Source organism: Oryctolagus cuniculus, chromosome 12, assembly GCF_964237555.1.
Source record: "Oryctolagus cuniculus chromosome 12, mOryCun1.1, whole genome shotgun sequence".
NCBI classification, from domain to species: domain Eukaryota; kingdom Metazoa; phylum Chordata; class Mammalia; order Lagomorpha; family Leporidae; genus Oryctolagus; species Oryctolagus cuniculus.
The window spans coordinates 112,605,297-112,626,006 of NC_091443.1; the positions used below are offsets into that span (position 1 = coordinate 112,605,297).

Here is a 20,710-nt window from a genome sequence, read left to right on the forward strand (position 1 = left end):
GAAGGAAGGAAGGAAATGAAAGCAATGGGTTCCGAAGTACAGATCATCTTTGCTATCAAAAGTACACTCATCTTTTGCTATCAAAGACAGCAGTAGCATTTTGATATTCCTGATGACGAATTGTATCAGTATCAGTACCTGTGTACACATCTGCCTAACCTTAGATGGCAGTGGCCACAGCTTCCTCTGACATCTGCTTCACTGTGGCTGAAGAAACTACTTCTTGTTGCCTGTATATTATCCTGCTTGCTGGATTCTGCAGCCTTGTGATAGTCTTCTTTTTTTAAAAAAAGATTTATTTATTTATTTATTTGGAAGTCAGAGTTATACACAGAGAGAGAAGGAGAGGCAGAGAGAGAGCAAGGTCTTCCGTCCGATGGTTCACTCCCCAGATGGCCACTCCGGCCGGAGCTGTACTGATCCAAAGCCAGGAGCCAAGAGCTTCTTCCAGGTCTCCCACATGGGTGCAGGGGCTCAAGAAATTGGGCTATCTTCTGCTTTCCCAGGCCATAGCAGAGAGCTGGATTGGAAGAGGAGCAGCCGGGACTAGAACTGGCACCCATATGGGGTGCCAGCGCTTCTGGCCAGGGCACTAACTCAACTGCGCTACAGTGCCGGCCCCATGATAGTCTTCTTGATAGAAGTTCTATGGCTGTGTGCACTTGGAAGAGAAACAAGAACTTTGATCTTAGACCTGGCCCCTATGTTTATTGTGAAGGAAACAGATGAGAAAGGACATGTTTTCCCTTCAGAAGAGACTGTGCGCAAAATACAAAGTGGAATACAGAAAAGGTATTTCAGCTGTCCTTTCATTGCGAGATACCCTGGGAGAAACTGGACCTGAGGCTTTGTTGCTGTAAATTCAGCAGTTTCCTGTGATTCAGCCTTGGCTGTTTGAAACAGGACTGTTGAGAGCAGTGTCTGCAGGTTAGTACTAACCTGGTTGTTAGCATGGTTTTGGACTCTCTGTGTGTTGGACTTGAGATTGAGTGACTCTTGAATGTACGGATTCTAAAGGAAGAGCAAGTTGACACAGAGATGGTGTGCTAGCTGGACTCCTTGGACAGGGAGACACTTGAGCTGAGCATACCTGGGCAGGTAGAGTCAGAGATGTGAATAGGGGTTATCACTTATGGCTGCCTGCACAAACAGTGAAAATGTGTAAGTTTAGCCAAAAAGGGAAGATTGTCAATATGTCATAATCAGTGGAAAAAAGCCAAGACCATGAGAGATGTTATCCCACATGTTTTCATAATTCTGTCACACATGTATTCATATAAGCGTGTGTGAGTGTACACATTTGTGTGTATACATGTGTGTGTGCCTTTCAGTGAGACAAAAATGCCCCTTCTATCGAATTTGGCTGATTGTACTTAGTAGGCCTGAACTTTTTCATATTTCCATCAAGCTCTCAATTTATTGAAAAAAGAATTATTTATTTTATTTGAAAATCAGAGTTAAACAGAGAGATGGAGAGGCAGAGAGAGATAGAGAGGTCTTCTATCCTCTAGTACACTCCCCAGCTGGCCACAGTGGCTGTAGCTACACCGTTCTGAAGCCAGGAGCCAAGAGCTTCTTCTGGGTTTCCCACAAGGGTGCAGGGGTCCAAGGACTTGGGCCCTCTTCTACTGTTTTCCCAGGCCATAGCAGACAGCTGCATGGGAAGTAGAGCAGCCAGGACTAGAATCGATGCTCACATGAGATGCTGGCACTGTAGGCATTAGTTTGCCTGCCACACCACAGCACTGTCCCCTCAATTTTTTTAATGGGACCCATCCTGAAATATTTTAAATCTAGGAGGATTTTAGAGAGGTTATTGCCCTCCTTGTAATTTGGAGCCTCTCTTGCCCTGCCACACAGGAGGATTAACATTTAATCCAAAAATTTATCAACTTTTAATTCAGCAAAAAGCTGTGTCAGGCGGATTTTAGATTACGTGAAAGGTTATTGAGCACTTAGGGGCCATTCAAGGACAGGGCTTCTGGGTTTTCAGGTATCTGAGCCTGAGCCATGGTGCAGAGGGTATTTCTTTACTCACACAGAGCACAGCAGAGATGGAGAAAGGCACATGTTTTAAACAGTAAACAAGCCATGAAAGGTGTGATTGTTCCATATGTGAGCAGCTCCTATAAGAGTGAGTTGTGTTATAATAGCTCCGTGCATCATCAAGTGGCTTTCTCATAGGCTACATATATACAGTGACAGCTTCATTAAAGTGGTGCCTGTAGGCAATTTCACCTGGTGAGACCCCATCGCTACCCCACGTAGCCAGGGAAGGAAAAGACTGATGTGGCCCTGAGGCCTGGCCCCCAGGGAGAAGGGCAGATGCTCCTGGTCCTGACACTGGCAACTGTTGCCCAGGGTCCCTAAAACAGCAGCTGCTTCTTAGAGTGAAGAGTGCATCTCTGGGCACACAGCTTGGGACAGATGGGCATGACCTCTGGGGCTGCTTCCATTACCTGATTGCTTTGGCTGCTTCTTGCTGAAATGGCTTGTCTTTGGGAAGGGGAGTCAAGACAGGGTTCAAGCAGCAGGTGGTATCTTGGCAGGAGGTGGCTTCTCCAGGCCCATATAATTTAAATAAATCCATCATCTCTTTATAAGTGAGAACTGATTTGTATTATGTACAGTTAAGAACTTGGGCTGTGGGCTGTCACTGTGGTGCAACAGGTTAAGTCTCTGTCTGCAGTGTCAATATCCAATATAGATGCTGGGTTTGAGTTCCTGCTGCTCTACCTCTGCTCCAGCTCCCTGCTAATGCACCTGGGAAAGCAGCCAATGGTGGCCCAATACTTGGGCCCCTGCTACATGTGGGGAGACCTGGAAGAAGCTTCTGGCTCCTGATTCCAGTCAGCCCCAGCCCTGGCCGTTGTGGTCATTTGGGGGAGTGAACCAGTATATGAAGATTCCTCTTCTCTTTTCTCTTCTCTCTTCTTCTCTCCTCCCCTCTCCTCTTCTCTCCTCTTCTCTCCTCTTCTCTTCTCTTCTCTTCTCTTCTCTTCTCTTCTCTTCTCTTCTCTTCTCTTCTCTTCTCTTCTCTTCTCTTCTCTCTCTGCCTCTCTCTCTCTCTCTCTCTCTCTCTCTCTCTCTCTCTCTCTCTCCCCTGCTCTCTCTCCTTCTCTTTAACCCTGCCTTTCAAATAAACAAAGACAAATCTTGAAATAAAACAAAAAAGAATGTGGGCTAATAACCATCCTTCCTCTTATTTCCTGAAGAAAATTCTGTTCAACTTAAGAAATACAAGAAAGAACATATACTCCTCCAGCCTCGAGATAACCACAGCTAATACTCTGGAGTATCTTTCTCAGTACATGGTGTGCATTCATTCCAAGGAAGGAGATTCTGTGGGACACAAGGAAGCCACTTCTTTTTTAAGGGGAATGCAATAGGTTAGGCTTCTGATGGTTGTAGGTGCCTGGACTTGAGGGAAGGTGCTGGGTTGTATTACATCACTTGGGCAAGGGTTAATGAAGGAGGTAGCTTTTCATTCCCACAGCCACCTTCAGAATAACCTAGACAAGAATGCTGAACTTTTGTCATACAGGTTGTGATTATTAGCCCTGTTTTTATTATTTGTCCTTTAGTTTTTTTTTTTATGTTTCTTTTTTTGACAGGCAGAGTTAGAGAGACAGAGAGAGGTCTTCCTTCCATTGGTTCACCCCCAAAATGGCCACTACTGCCAGTGCACCATTCCAATCCAAAGCCAGGAGCCAGGGGCTTCTCCTGGTCTCCCATGTGGATGCAGGGCCCAAGCACTTGAGCCATCCTCCACTGCCTTCCCAGGGCATAGCAGAGAGCTGGACTGGAAGAGAAGCAACCGGGACAGAACTGGTGCCCTAACAGGGACTAGAATCTGGAGTTCCAGCGCCGCAGGCAGAGGATTAGCCTAGTGAGCCATGGCACAGGCCTAGTTTTTTTTATGTGAAATCTTACTCAAAAGTTTCAACCTTGTGTATACCATAAAGTAACCTTTTATATTTTCTGCCTCTGTTGTCAGACCTACACATTTTCTGTCACCATGTTTTTCAGCATTTTATGAAGTGTTTGATATTGTCATTTAAGGTTATTAACTGTCCATTTTGGATGTGTTTTATGATATGGTTTCAGGTAAATATTGAGGTTAAATTGATGGCTCAGGAGCCAGGGAATTATATCTGTTCCACCTGAACCCTGGATCCATTTTTGGGGCTGACATCCTAGGGTTGGGGGTTCCTGAGCGCTGAGTCCTGAATGTGCTGTGCTTGGGGCTGAGCAGGAGCAGCATTGGGACAGCCCAGTCCTGCTGGAAAGGTCAAGACTAAGGCATGTTCTCTTCTGCTCCCAAATATGGGGGAGCGCCCAGCATGCCTTCCCCATGTGACACCAAGACAGGACAGGTGACCATGGAAGAGCTGGCCCTTCTTCAGGGGTCAGGGTCACTTCAAAATCCTTATTTTCTTTCAGGGTTGGAACAGCAACTTTTGAATTCCCAATGTGGGAATGTTCCTTGAGATCCCAGGTAGATGCAGGAATAGAAAAGTCTGTGCCACCAAGAGGTGAGACACTCCTGTCTACACAGGTGTCATAGTAGCTATTGTGTGCAGGAACTGAAGGTTGTGTAGTAATGGTGCTGCCAACATGATTGCCTATATTAGACACAATAAAAGGTGAGCAGAAATGTTTATGTGAATAACCAGTGAGCTCCATGAAAATCAAGGGGAAGAAGACCTTGTCTTCAGGACTGGGCTTAGATTTAGACTGTGGCTTTATGTCATGGTCTTTGAGCTTTGCTTGCCATGCACCATAGTAGGAGGTTCAGTATGTTTGAGAAGAGTGGATATCACCCATGGCCTTCACCTCCAGGGTGGAGGGTCAGCATAACTTTGTTGCACACCAGTAGAGCAGGAGCAGTGAGCATGGCTGGCCACTGCCTTTCTTTGGAGAGGGTACATGGTTTTAGCAGATGCACATGGGGGCCAAGTTGACAGGGGTATGACTGTGATGTTTCATTCTGGGAGTCGACCTGATGGTGGGTGCCCATGTATTGATTGGTTAAGGATCATTTCTGGGTGTGTGCGTTGCATTGCAAGATGAGAGTAGGTGGAATCCCAGGCTCTGTTTCCTGGGCCCTGCCCAGCCTCCTCTGACCTCTTTGCTGGGACACAAGGGATTGCAGAGCTCTCTCCTGATGTCTGCCAGTGTGGACAGTGACGTACCATCAGGTGGTTACAGACACTGCACTCACTGTTGCCACCCTGTGTATATCAGATGATTTCAGCACACTCGGGAGCAAGTGCTCAGAGCAGGGAAGGTAACAAGGGACAGAGGAGCTCTACTCTGTTTTGGTGCCCCTGTCCCAAGGTTGTTGGAGGCCACCAGCCCCTAAAGGGTTTTGTCTGTTGTCCTGGTGCCACTTCTTCAACTCCCTTGAAAACAGAGGGTCCAACATTGGAGTTCACCCTGGGCACACCCTCTCCTGTCTCATGCTGGTGTGTAGCCTGCCTGACAGATCAGCAAGTCTTCTTGCTCTTGGACACCGGGCCCCTAACCACTTTGGAGGACATCTTTATTGCCTAAAATGCCATGCAGACCCACAGCAGAGTGTTGGGGGCTTTGTAGATTTTTTAATTTGTTGTTACTTACTAATAGGGATGCTATCTATGTCAGGCAGTGTTCAGGTCACAGACACTAGAAAGACCCTGGAAAGAAGCACATTTATTAAGAAGGAAAAGGCCTTTAAAGATAAACATATATGTATATGTGTATGATTGTAGAGGAGTCATAGGAGGAAGAACTGTAGGGCTGCCAAATCTCGGGACCTTGTCATGCAGGGAACAGTGGGCGCAGGCATGCCTGGGTTCCTGATCTACCTGCTATAGAGCTTCATTGCTCACCTGATCCTGGGGAGATCTCTGAACCCACCTCTGTGAAAATCAGAAAATGCAGGGGCTTGAGCAGTCTGACCCCATGCTGCTGAGCTGGCAGGGTGGCATTGTGACATGGCTCTAGACTCATGGTGTCACCATCACCAAGTACCACCCTGCCTGTCCCCTGGCAGTTAGAGGACAGCAGTGTCTGATGAGGAACTGGCCTGTGTTGGTTTTCTAGACCAGAGGTGCCCTGGGCAAAAGTAGATGGATTCTAGACATAGGCTTTTGCGAAGTGCAACTGACCCGCGTGGCCCATATATGCCCATGTCCTCTGGAGTAGACCACTTCCTGCCCTCTGGATATTGGGTGTCACTGGTCTCACTGTGCAGTTGTCGTGCACTGTGAGCTGAGGAACAGGGCATGGGGAAGCCACCCTGTGACTCTCAGCACTGCACTGTGAGAGGTTTGGACTTCAGTCTTGCAGCTGGGAATGTGGGGGTCCTTGGGACACTGGTGACCTCAGAGTGAGCAGTGGCTGTTACCAGCGATCAGTGGGCACAGACAGGCAGCTCCTGGAGGAGATGAGGGTCGTCCTCACCTAGTGGGCCCTCATTCACAGACTCTGGGCTCCATCAGTGTGCAGGAGAGGGCAGGGCTGTCCTGTTCTGTACCTTGGGGCTCTGGCCTGTAACGCAGGTCTTCTGTGAACTGCAGGAATGGCAAGCAGGGCTGCTGGTGACTCCCTGGGAAGACGGCAAGCCTCCCCCCCACATACCTATTGGCAGTGAGTCTGGGGATCTGCGCCAGCTCATCTCAGGGTAAGTTCTGTTTGCAGAAACTCCTTTCTTGATACAGGACATTTCTGCCTAGGGTCTGGGCCTTGTGGCCAGCCCAACACATTCCAGGCTCAGGTCTGTGTTGGGTCAATGATAAATGGCCTAGTAAGCCACTCGGGAGAGTGGACCAGAATAGAACTGGACATGGGGCAGGAGTCTGGGTCCTCAGTCATGTGGTTTCCAACAGTTCAGTGGGGGCATGGAAGCAGACTTGCAGCATCTAGAGGAAGAACATGAGGGGCAGCTAGGGGAGGCCACTTGTATGGAACCTCTCTATGGGGACACAACAAGGAAGACCAGCACAGGAAGGGTTTGTAGCATGGGGCAACCTGCCCCTGTCTCTGTGCTCGGAGGAGAATTGTGGCCTGCTCTGGAGGAGTCAGGCCTGGGGTCTGTCCCCAACATTGTCCCAGGACAGCTATAGGAAAGAGACCTGGGGAGGTGGCTCAGACATACAGGTAGGATGGTGTCTTGGGGTTGTTCAGGACCACGTGTCAGCAGCATAGCTTGAAACATGGATGAGTTAGGTGTCAGGACCCTTGCAGGATGCTGGGCTTGAGGTGCTGAGAAGACCTGGGATGAAGAAGGGTCATGGTGCAGGAGACACAGTCACTGTGGAGAACAGTGAGGTTGGGGGCGGTGGGTTAATGGCCATGGTATAGGAGAGCAGGTAGTGAAGGTAGACCCTCCAATGGGTGTGGGTGTTAGGAGGGACTGAAGCCAGGTGTCCCTGGTTGTACCAGGCAGTTCTCAGGCATTGCCACAATATGGGTCTATGGTAGGGACCCTCACTGGGGGAAAGTGGCTGAGGGGTCCCAGCCTCATCCCATCCCCTGGGCAGAGGACTACTTCTCAGGACCCTTCCCCCTCAGCTCTTTCAGGGAAAAGAATGCAGCTTCCTTATTTGGTAGGTGAATGCCATTTCCTCAACTAACAGTAGTATTAACATTCTGCCTTCACATGAAGGGAGAGTGAATGTCCTGATTTCATTGGATAGAATGGTGACTGCACTATTCTCTACTGATGCAAGGATAATCATTTCATGCTTTTGTGAGGGATAATGAGAACCTTCTTAGCTGATGGAGTGGTGAAGGCCATGTCCAAATGCAGTACTAACAGGAATGCTGTGTCCATATGTGAAGATGGAGTGAATTCCCTACATCACCTGATGAGACGTGAATGTCAAATCCTCAGGTGATGGTAGAAAAAATTGTGTGAATTTAGTGATGCTAAGGTGGATCCCATGCCTTCACATGATGGGATTTTGAATGCTGTGTCCTCATTGAACGGGGAGTTAAATGCCGTGTGCAGAAATGATTGGAGAGAAGGTCAAATCCTCATTGTCAGAAGTGTGAATGTCATTTACTCTCCTGATGGGAGGGTGAATTCTGTGTACTTGGCTGATGGAAGCAAACATGCCCCCTTCTCACCTCAAGATAGGGAAGAGGGGATGGCTTCTTCACATGTAAGGGAAGAGTGAGGGCCATTTTTTCCTGTGAAAGTGCTGCTAATGCTCTGTACTCAGATAATGGAAGTTTGAATGGCATGTGTTTGTCTGGTGGAATGGTAAACAGACTTTACAATCATGAGAGTAGAGTAAAGATGCTGCCTTCGCTAGAGAGAAGGCTGAATTATCCCCCACCCCATTCCCTACAGATTGAAAGGCCCTCACTTGAACTGTCCTGTGAGATAGTGAATGCCACATCCTTGACTAAGAGACCGTTGAAATCTGTGTCATCACTGAACAGAAGGGCGAACACTGTCCTGTCAGCTTATGGAATTTGAATACCCTCTCCTCAAAAAAGGGAAATGTGAACACACATTGTCCAGTACAGACTGAGGAATTGTCACCCAGTACTCAGCTGAAGACAGCCAAATTCCTTCTCCTTATTGACAGTGGGGGAAAGCTGTGCCCTTACATGAGAGTAAGGCGAATGCTATGTCTTCACATGAAGATATTTTGAGATCCTGTCCTGGAGTTGAAGTGAGGGTGAATGTGGTATCCCTCAATTGATGGTAGGATGAATGCCCTGTCTTTTCCTGATAGAAGGTTGAATGCTCTATGTCCATCTGATAGAACATGAAGGAAGTATCATCATGTGAGTGTTGTGAATGCAGGATCCTCACATGATGTTAGGGTGAAGGCTGCATCATCATGGAGATGTGAGCCATGTGCCCTCACAGAAGTCTGCATCCAGTGTTCTCATTAATTGGAAAATGAAGGTCCTGTCCTCACCTGATGGAAGGGGGGGTTGTGTTCTGTTGATAGAAGGGGAAACATCCTTTCCTCACCCAAGGGAAGGGTGGACACCCTCTTCTCATGAGTCCATGGGATGAAAGCCATGTCCTTTCATGATGAAACCCTGTAGGTAGGGGGAATGTCCTGTCCTCAGCAGAGAGTATGGATGATGCCAAGCACTCGCATGACGTAAGTGTAGATGTCACTTCCTCGCAAGTTGGTAGGGTTCAAGTCTTGTTCTCACATGATAGAAGGGTGAATGCCACATCTTCATTGGGTGGAACTTTGAGCGCTCTTCCTAAGCCTGAGGAAAGACTCAGTCTCTGTCATCACAAATGCCCTATTCTGTGCTGATGGAAAAGTAATCACGTGGTCACTTCTGTGAGAATGTGCATACCTGCTCTTCAACTTAAGGAAGGATGGAGTCTTTGTTCTCATTGGACAGAAAGGCAAACAGCATGATCTCACCATACAGAGTTTTAAATGCCCTCTTCTCACTAAGGGATGTGTGAACATACTATTCCATATTGACTAAAAGACTAGGACCCAGTACTCACATGATGGGAGGCTGACTGCCTTCTCTTCTTTACATTGAAGAAAGGTGAATTCCATCTCTTCACATGAAGATAGGGGAAAGTTTCTGTCCTCTGTGATAGAAGGGTGAATGTGGGGTCCTCAATCATGGTTGGGTGAATGCCCAGCCCTTTCCTGATGGAGGGTTGAGAGTCTGTTCTCACTTAATGGAAGGTTGAGGGATGTGTTGTCATGTGAGTGTCTGGGGAATGCAGGGTCCTTACATGATGGTGGGGTGAAGGCCATGCTGTCAAGTGATGGAACAGTGAATACCTTCTTCTCAGGCATGGAGAGGTGAACCTCGAGCCTCCTGATTCCATTAGTTCAATGTTGTGACCTGACCAAATGGACAGGTGCATGCCCTCTCTACATCTGATAGAAGTGCAAGTGTCCTATATTGACCTGGTGCAAGCATGAATAGAGTTTCCTAACCTGATGGAGGGTGAATTCTACAGAGTTTGCTGTTGGAAGGGGAAATGTCATCTCCTCATCTGCAGGGGAGGGTGGACACCCTCATCTCATGTTTCAGCAGAAGGAAACCATGTTCTCACATGATGAGAGGTTGGAAGCTGTGTCTTCACCTGAAGGGATGCTGTGAATGGCTGTCCTCACCTGAGGGAAAGGTGATGTTATGTTCATATGTGAAAGAAGTTGATGCCATTGCATCTCATGATGGTGTGATTAATATGGTATCTTCGTATGATGTAAGGTGAGTGCCCTGATTCATCTGCTGGAATGGTCCATGTGCTTTCAGATGCCGAGAGGAAGAGTAAGTCTTTGTCCTCATGAGATAGAAAGATAAATGCCCTATTCCCTGTGGATGGAAGAGGGATCACATGTACCCACATGTGGGAAGATGAGCACCATCTCCTCACCTAAGGAATAGTGAAGTCTGTGTCCTCACTGGACAGAAGGGCAGCCACCATGTTCTCACATAAGTCTGAATGCCCTTCCCTTACCCATGGAAGCATGAGCATCCTGAGTCTAGTCAGTGAAGGATTTCTACCTAGTGCTTATTGACAGAAGGCTGAGGTCATTCTCTGCAAAATGTTTTAAGGGTGAATGCCTTGTTCTAATGTGAAAATAAGGTGAAGATCTTGGCTTACATAAGGGAAGGCTGAATGAGGTGTCCACAAGTGAAGTTAAGGTAAACACCTTGTCCTCTCCTGAAGAACATTGAATCCCTTTGCTAGCATGATGAAAAGATGAAGGATGTATCATTATGTGAATTTCATCTGAAAACACATTGCAAACATTTACCTTAGGGAGGAGACCATGTTGTCATATGATGGAAGAGTGGATGCCCTGTCCCAATGCCAAAAGGTGACTCCTGTGCCTGGAAATGATAGAAGTTTGAAACTGTGAGCCATGGAATGGGAGTGTAATAACTCTGTCCAAAAATGATGGAATAGTGAAAGTCCTGTCATCACCTGATACAAAGGGAATGCAGTTGTCTCACCTGATAGAAGGGTGAATTCTGTGTACTTTCTGAGGGAAGGGAAGTATCTTCCCCACATCTGATGGAAGGGGGGCAGCTTCATTTCATATGCCAGAAGGGTGAAAGTTGTGTTCTCACTTGGTGAATATGTGAAGGCCGTGCCTTTACCTGAAATAATGGTGAATGGCTTTTCTTCAGCTGAGGTAATGGGAATGTCCTAGTCTCTTCTGTTGAAAGGGTTGATCTGTTCACAATGTGGGATGAACAACTTCTCACCTAAAGCAATGGGGAAAGCTATGTCTCTACCAGACAGAATGGCAGACACCAAATTATCACTTTCTGGAAGGTTAAATACCCACCCTTCACCATGAAAAATGTCAACAGTCTACCATCTAGTGTATGAAGAATTATCACCTGGTACTCTCCTGACTGAAGGCCAAAACCTTCTCCTAACCTCAGGGAAGTTTGAAGGTGATGTCCTAAAGGTGTGTGTAAGGTGAATGCAACATCTTCACTTGAAGATAGGGTGAAGGTGTAAATCATGATGTGATGAAATGGTGTAGGTAAGACTTCAGATAATAGTAGAGTGAATGCTTTGCCTTTTTCCTGATGCAAGGTTGCACGATTGAAAGCCTTGTGTTTAAGAGAAAGAAGTATAATCAGGTGAGTATTGGATGAATATAATCGGTGATAGGATGAGTGTTGTGTCGTAGTGGGCTAAAGTGGTGAATGCCTTATCCTCAGTCATGGAGAGGTGGCCCCATGCCCTCACAGGAAAATAAGGAAAAAGCTGTGTCCTCATCAAATGGAAGAGTGATTTCATGAGAGCTCCGGATGAATGAGTGTATGTCCTGCCCTCAAATGATAGAAGCATGAATAGAGTTTTCTCACGTGATGAAAAGGTGAACTCTGTGTACTCAGCTGGTGGAGGGGAGTGTCCTCCCTCACCAGTAGGAAGGGTGGGCAGCCTCGTCTAATCTGTTGGTAGGATGAATGCCAAGTCCTCACATGGTGATAGGGTGAAGATCATATCTCCTTGTGAAGGAACGGTGCATGTCCTAACATCAGCAGAGGAAAGGGAGGACCATTTTCTCATTCATGAGGGAAGGGTGAAATTCATTTCATCTTTTAATGGTAGTGTTAATACCCAGTACTCGAATGCTGGAAGTTTGAATGCCCTGTGTTTATCTTGTGGAAGATAACTAGACTTTACAATCTTGAGGGAAGAATAAAGACTGTTTTCACAGGAGAGAGGGCTGAAAGCCATCCTCTGCAGATGGAAATACAAATGCTTGAAAGACAGTGAGACATTGAATGCCAACTCCTCACCATGTGGTGTTTCATCTCCAGGCAGAGGGACATTCTTCATTAGAGAATTTTAATGCCCTCTCCTCACAATTGGAAATGTGTACACAACAGCCACTACAGACTGTGAAATTTTCAGTCAGTACTCAACTAAAGAGGGCTAAATGCCTACACCTCATCTGAAAGAAGGGAGAAAGCTGTGTGACAGTGTCACAATATGGTGAAGGGCATGTCCTGGTATGAAGATATTAAGGATCTGTTCTTTCATTATGACCGACTGCAGAGTCCTCATATAATCGCATGTTGTCCTCTTGTAATCAAAGTTTGGTCAACTTCTACACATCTGGTGGAATGGTGACTGATGTGTTGTATTGGTAGGGCTGGGTGAATGCAGAGTCCTCACATCACAAAAGGGTGAAGGCCTTGTTGTCATGTGATGGAAAGATGAATGCCCTGTCATCAGCTATGATGAGGAGAACCCTATCACCTCACATGTAGGATGTTTGAACTTGGTGTCTTCATTGCAAGGGGAAGAGGATGGTTTTTCTGCACCTGATGGAAGAGGGAATGTTATCTTCAACTGAGGGAAGCATGAATACATCTTCCTCACATGGTGGAAGAGTGAGTTCTGTTGTAAGCTGAAGGAAGGGGAATGTGCATCCTCTCCTGAGGAAGGGTGGGCAACCTCATCTGATGTGTCATCAGGACAAATGCCATGTTCTCACATGGGGTCAGGGTGAAGATCATGTCTTCTTGTGAAGGGATGGTGATGTCCTGTGCTCGCCAGAGGAAAGAGAGGATGACAATCACTTATGAGGGATATGGTGAATGCTGTTTGTGGATGTAATGTTAATGCCCCATACCCACGTGATTGAATTTTGAATGGCCTATGTTGAATGGCTTATGATGGAATGGTAAATGTACTTGGCAATCCTCATGGAAGATTAGATGGTTTGTCTTCACTGGAGGGAAGGCTGAATGCCTCATTCTCTGCTTTTGGATGGACGTTATTTTGACCTCTCATGTGAGAAGCAGAATGCTATCTCTTCACCTAATGGAAGAATGCAATAAGTTTCTTCACTGGACTGAAGGACAAACACTGTATTACTATGTTAGAGAATTTGAATGTTCATGAAAGAAATTATAAACAATGTGTCCATGACAGGCCATATGATTGTCAGCCACTACCAAAGTACAGAAGGGTGAATGTTATCTTCTCATCTGGCAGTAAGGTGAAGGCTGTGTTATGATATGAGAATATGGTGAAGGGAAAATCCTCATGTGAAGATTTCATGAAGGTGATGGATGAGAGAATGCAGAATCCTTGTGTAATAGCAGGCTGAATGCTCTGTCCTCTTTTTATCAAAGTTTGAGCACCTCCTGCACATCTGATAAAATGGTGATGGATGTGTTGTTATGCAAGAGCTGTGTGAATTCAGGGTCCTCACATCATAATAAGGTGAAGATCTTGCCACATGATCAAAGGATGAATGCCCTGTCCTCAGGCATGGAGACATGAACTCTATCATCTCACATGTTGGATGTTTGAAAGTGGTTATCTAGTTGAAATGGCATGTGACTAGCCAATCTGTATGTTATGGGAGGGAATAGCCCTGTGCTCAATGGAGGGAGGCATGAACACATTTCCCTAACATGGTGGAAGGGTGAACTCTCTGTTCTCAACTGACAGAAAGGAAATTCCCCCCATCACCTGAAGGATGGTTAAGAAGCCTGACTTGATGTGTCAGCAGGATGAATGACATGTCCACACATTGTGACAGGGTGAAGATCATGTTTTCATATGAAGAGACGGTGAGTATTCTCTCTTTAGCAGAGTAAAGGGTGGAGGCTCTATTTACTTATGAAGGAGTGCCGAGTGTCATTTTGTCCTGTGATGTCACTGTTAATGCCCTGTAATCAATGATGAAAGTTGGAGCAACCTGTGATTATTTGGTGGAAAGATAAAGATATTTACAATCTTGAGGGAAGAATAAAGGCTCCATATTCACAGGAGGTGACTTCAGATGCTCTGTTGTCTGTGGAGAAAAAGACATTCATATGAACTGTTCTGAGAAATAGTGAATACCATTTTCCAACCTCATGGAAGTGTGAATTCTGTTTTATTATTGATAAGAAGTATGAACACCATGTTCTCACATTAGAGAATTTGAATTACCTCTCCTACAAAGGGAAGTGTAAACACATTGTCCACTAAAGACTAAAGAATTCAACTGATATTTAACTAAGGAAGGCAAAAAGCCCAGTCCTCATCAGAAAAAAAGGTTGAAGTCCATGTTACAATGTGAGAATATGGTGATGGGAATGTCTTCATGTGAAGATCGCTTGAAGATCCATTTCCTTGTGATGGAAGTGTGAATGCCGGGTCCTCATATAATGGAATGGTGAATGATGTGTCCACTCTTAGTTGAAATCTGGCCACCTTCTGCACATCTGATGAGATGGCGATTGATGTGTTGTAGTGTTAGGGCTGTGTAATTTCAAGGTCTTCACATTGCAGTAGGGAGAAGGTAGGTCTTCATGAGATGGAAGGGTAAATTCCCTGTGCACACACATGGAAAGCTGGACCCTCTCACATCACGTGTTGGAAGTTTGAATGTGGTGTCCTCATTGAATGGGAATGGGAATGTCTACCTGAAAACTTGAGAGAAGAACAAAGGCTCCATATTCGTTGAGGGAAGGTTGAAGGCCCTATTCTTTGTGGAGGGGTACACACTCACTTGAACTGTGAGTGAATGAATGTCATCTCCTCAATTAATAGAATGGAGAAGTCCATCTGGATTGTGGGCAGAAGGACATTTTCCCTTTAGAGTATTTGAATTCCCAATTCACAAAAAGGGAAGTGTGAACACAATCTCCAATATATTCTGAAGGACTTTCACACAGAACTTAGGTAAAGAAAGAAAAATGGCTTCTCTTTATCTGACAGAAGGATGAAGGCCATGTTGCATAGTGATAAGATGGTGAAGGCTAAGTTCTTATGTAAAGAGAGCATGCAGGTCCTTTTCTCTCATATTGAAAGTGTTGTTGCACACTCCTTGTTGGATAACAAGGTGAATGCTGTGTCATCTATTAATCAAAGTCAAATCACACTGTAAGTATCTGATAGAATGATGATTGTTGTGTTGTGAGATAAGGGCTGTGTGAATACAGGGTCCTCACATCACAATAGGGTGAAAGTCCTGTTGTCATGTGCTGGAAGGATGAATGCCCTGTCCTCAGCTATGACAAGGTGAATCCTGTCAGACACATGTTAGAAGTTTGAATGTGGTGTCCTCATTGATGTGAATGTGAATGTGAATGATTTATCTTCACCTCCTTAAATATGGCAGTTCCTGTCCTCAACCGAGGGACACTGAACACATTTTCCTCATGGGGTGTGTGTTTGTGTGTGGGGGTGAACTCTGTTCTCAGCTGATGGAAGGGGACTGCCCTTCCTCACCTGAGGGAAAGCCGGGCAGCCTCATCTGATGTGTCAACAGGAGGAATGTCATGTCCTCATATGGTGACAGGGTGAAGATCTTGTCTTCATGTGAAGGAATGGTGAGTGTCCTGTCCTCAGAAGAGGAAAACAAGGTGATTATTTCACTTATGGGGGAAGGGCAAAGTCCATTTTTCTTGTGATGGAAGTTCTTATACCCTGTACTCATTTGATTGGAATTTGAAAACACTGTGTTTATCTGGTGGAAAGATAAATGTATTTGTAAACCTGATAGAAGAAAAAGACTTCTTAACTGAAGGGTAGATGAACACCCTATTCTTTGGGGATGGAACGACATTGATTTGAACTTTGCTGTGAGAATATGACTACCGTCTTCTCACTTCATGGAATGGTGAAGTGCATTAGGTAAATGGATTGAAGGCCATCCTCCATTTAGAAATTTTGAATGCCATCTTCACCCATAGGGAAATGTGAGCACACTTTCCATTATAATCTGAAGAATGTTCATCTAGTTATTAGCTGAAGAAAATAAAATACCTTTTATTCACCTGACAGAAGAGTGAGGGCTGTGTTATGCTGAAAGCAATGTACTGATGTGGAGATTGCAAGGAAGTCCTATTTTCTCATGATGGAAGGATGAATTCAGAGTCTTTATGGAATGGTATGGTGAATTGACATTTGATCACCTTCTATGCCCCTGACATTATGGTGATTTATGTGTGGGTGTTAGGGCTGAGAGAATTCAGCTTCCTTACATCGTAACAGGGTGAGGGCCTCGTTTTCATGTGATGGAAGGTTACATGCTCATCATCAGACAAAAAGAGGTGAACCCTGTCCTGCCAAATGTTAGAAGTTTGAATGTTATGTCTTCATTGAATGGAAAGGTGAAAGGCCAGTCTGCACCTAATAGAAGACAGAAGGTCTTGTCCTCAGCTGAGAGAAGAATGCCCTCATTTTCCTCACATGTTTGAAAGATGGACTCTGTGTTCTCAAGTCATGGAAGGGGAATTTCTGTCCTCACCTGAGGGAATTGTGGGCAGCCACATCTGATGGGTCAGCAGGATGAATGACTTGATCTCCCATGGTGATGTGTGAAGACCATGTCTTCATGTGAAAGGACAGTTACTGTCCTGCCCCCAGCAGAATAAATGGAAGGTGGGTTCTTCACTATAGGGAAGGGAGAATGCCATTTTGTGTTGTGATGGTAGTGTTAATGTTCTGTCATCACATGATCAAAGTTTGAATGAACTTTGTTTATATGATGGGAAGATGAATGTACCTTATAATTCGGAAGGAAGCGTTAAGGCTCTGTCATCACTGAATGTAAGGCTGAATATCCTATTCTCTGCAAAGGGAAAGACTTTCTTGTGAAATCCTCTGAGAATTTGCCTCTTCAGCTAACCAAGTGAGAACTCTGTTTCACCACTGCCATGAGAGGGAAACTCCACATTCTCATGTTTGAGAATATGAATGCCCTCTCCTCATAACTGGAATTGTAAAACAAAAAATGTCTACTTCAGACTGAAGAATTATGAGCCAGTACTTACCTAAAGAAGGCAAAATGTCTGGTCGTCATCTGAGCAAAAGATGATTGACATCTTATAATATGAAAATATGGTTAAGAGAATGTCTTCATGTGAAGATAGCAGAACAGCCTATTCTCTCGTGATGGAAGCGTGAATACAGATTCCTCATGTAATGGCATGGTGAATGCTGTGTTCTCTTGTAATTGAAGTTGGACTCCCTTCTGCACATCTGATTGAAAGGTGATTGATGTGTTGTCATGTTACAGCTGGATGAATTCAGGGTCCTCACATTGCAGTAGGGTGAAGGCCTTGTTGTCATGTGCTAGAAGGATGAATGCCCTGTCCTCAGCCATGGAGAGGTGAACTCTGTCACCTCACATGTTGGTTGTTTGATTGTGGTGTCCTCACTGAAAGGGAAATGAATGGCTTGGTGGTATAGGGAAGATCCTCATTCAATGGTGGAAACATGACTACATTTTGTTTACATGTTGGAATGGCAAACTCTGTTAGCTGATAGAAGAGCAATGTCTCTCCTGACCTGATGGATGGCTGGCCGGCCTCATCTGAAGTGTGAGCAGGATGAATTTCGTATCCTCACATAGTGACCCAATGAAGAGCATGTCTTCATAGGAAGGGACGGTGAGTTTCTTCTCCCCCATAGAAGAAACGGAGGATTATTTGTTCACTGATGAGGGATACAGCAATGCCATTTTGTTTTATGGAAATGTTAACATCCTGTACTCATATGTTTGAATTTTGAATGACCTGTGTTTATCTGGTAGAAGGATAAATGTATGTAAAATCTTGAGGGAAGAGTAATGACTCTGTCTTCACTGTAGTGAAGGTTAAAGCCCTATTTTCTGCAGAGCAGAAGACATTCACTTGAAGTCCCCTTTGAGAAAAGGAGTGTCATATTGTCAGTCAAGGGAATGGTGAAGCCTATTTTATCACTGATTGAAGGACATTCTTCCTTTGGAAAATTTGAATTCCCTCTCAACATAAAGGTAAATGTGAACACCATGCCCACTAAGTATGAAGAAGTATCACATAGAGCTTAGCTAAAAGCCAAATGCCTTCTCTTCTGACAGAGGAGTGAATGCCATGTTGTGATGTGAGAATATGGTGAAGGGAATGTCTTCATGTGAAGATAGCAAGGAGGTCCTGTTCTCTCAAGAAGGAAGAGTTAATGCAGATTTCTTGAGTGATGGCAGGATGAACACTTTGTCCTCTGCATATCAAAGTTAGAGCATACTGTACATATCTGACATAATGGTGATTGGTGTGCTGACATGTAAGTTCTGGGTGACTGCAGGGTCCTCACATCACAATAGGGTGAAGGTCTTGTTATGTGATAGAAGGATAAAAATCCTATCTTCATGATGGATGCATGGATGTAGTGCCCTCATTGATGGGAAAGTGAATGGCGAGCCTGCACCTGTCCTCTGCTGGGGGATGGAGAACACATTATTCTCAACTTGTAGGAGATTCTGTCATCCCTGGCAGGAAGACTGGGTACCCTGCTCTATGTGGAGAGAGGCATTCTCGTGACCTATCTTGAGAGATAGTGAATGTCATTTCCTACCCTCATGGAATGGTGAAGTCTGTTTCATCACTGGCCATAAGGTGAACTCTGAATCATCATGTGAGAGAATTTGAATGTCTTGTGCTCACAAAGGAAAGTGCAAACCCAGTGTCCACTACAAACTGAAGAATTATCAACCAATACTTAAAGAAAGCAAAAGCCCAACTCCTCGTTTGACAGAAATAATAAAGGCCATTTTATAATGTGAGAATATGGCGACGGGAGTATCCTCTTGTGAAGATGGCCTTAAAATTCCTGTTTCCTCGTGATGGAAGGGTGAATGCAGAGTCCTCATGTAATGATGTGATGAATCTTCTGTTCTCTCCTAATTGAAGTTTGAACACTCTGTGCACTCCTGAGGGGACAGTGATTGATGTGTTGTCCTATGAGGGCTGGGTGAATGCAGGTTCCTCACATCACAGTAGGGTGAAGGTCCTGTTATCATGTGATGGAAGGATGAATGTCTTGTCCTCAGCCATGTTGAGAAGGACCCTGTCACCTCACATGGAGGAAGTCTGAACGTGGTATCCTCAATGAATGGGAAGGTGAATGGTCTCTTTGGACCTGAGGGAAGAGGGAAATTCCTTTCCTCAATTGAAGGAAGCATGAACACATTTTCCTCACATGTTGAAAGGGTAGATTGTTCTCATCTGATGAATGGGGAATGTGCTTCCTTCCTTGAGAGAAGAGTTGGAAACCTCATTTGTTATGTAACAGGGTGAATGTCTTGTCCTCTCATGGTGACAGGGAGAAGATCATGTCTTCATGTGCTGGCATGGTCAGTGTCCTGTACTCAGCAGATGAAAGGTAGCATGGTCACCTGAGTTATAAGGTTAGAGTGTATGCCATTTTGTCCTGTGGTGATAGTTTTAATGCCCTTTCATCACATGATGGACATTTGAATGTCATGTGTTTATTTGGTGGAACACTAGATGTACTTTACAATCCCGGGGAAAGAGTAAATGCTCTGTCCTTGTAAGACTGAATGTCCTATTCTTTGCAGATTAAAGGACATTCATTGGAATTCTCCTTTGAGATAGTAAATGCCTTCTCCTCACTAATTAAGACTGATGCCTTTTATCACTGGACAGAAGGGCAACTATGGCATTCTCATTTTAGAGAAGTTGAATGCCTTCACTCTGAGGGAAGCGTTAATGTCTACTTGTTCACTTGTGACTGAAAATTATCACCCAGTAATCACCTGAAGAAGGCCTTATGCCTTCTCCTTCTCTGAGTTCAGGGTGAAGGGTGAAGACCATATTACAGTGTGAGAATATGGTGAAGGGAATGTCTTCACGTGAAGATACAGGTCTTGTTCTCACATGATGGAAGGGTGGATGGAGTGTCTGCAGGTAATGGTTAAAGGTGAGTATTCTTTTATCCTGTTGGAAGTTTGAGCAGCCTCTGCCCTTGTGATTGAAGGATGATTGATATGTGTCATGTTATGTCTGTGTGAATGCAGGTTCCTCACATCACAATAGGGTGAAGGTCTTGTCATGTCATGGAGGGATGAATGAGTTGTCCTCAGCCATGGAGAGGTGAACTCTGACACCTGAAATGTTGGAAGTTTGAATGTGGTGTCCTCATTGAATAGGAAAATGAATGTCTTTTCTGTACCTGAGGAATGAGGGAGGGTCCTGTATTCAACTGATGGATGCATGAACACCTCTTTTTTAAAAAAAGATTTATTACTTGAAAGACAGAGAGGTAGAGCTAGAGTGAGAGTGAAAGTGAGAGCAAGAGCAAGAGAGAGAGAGAGAATTCTTCAATCTGCTGATTCACTCTCCAAATGACCACAATGGCCAGAACTGAGCTGATCCGAAGCCAGGAGTCAGGAGCTTCTTCTGGGTCTTCCACGTGGGTTCAAGGGCCCAAGGACTTGGTCCATCTTCTAATGTTTCC

The 20,710-nt window shown here is 45.1% G+C and overlaps 1 long non-coding RNA gene across 5 annotated transcripts in view; it reads left to right on the plus strand.

The window, feature by feature from the left end:
* LOC103345356 (uncharacterized) overlaps positions 1–20,710 on the plus strand; it is a 227,216-nt gene that overhangs the window by 190,370 nt on the left and 16,136 nt on the right. For all 5 annotated transcript variants that reach the window (XR_011381133.1, XR_011381135.1, XR_011381153.1 and 2 more), the window contains 2 exons: positions 6,564–6,667; positions 8,342–20,173. This is a non-coding gene — a long non-coding RNA (uncharacterized lncRNA). The remainder of the gene's footprint in view (positions 1–6,563; positions 6,668–8,341; positions 20,174–20,710) is intronic.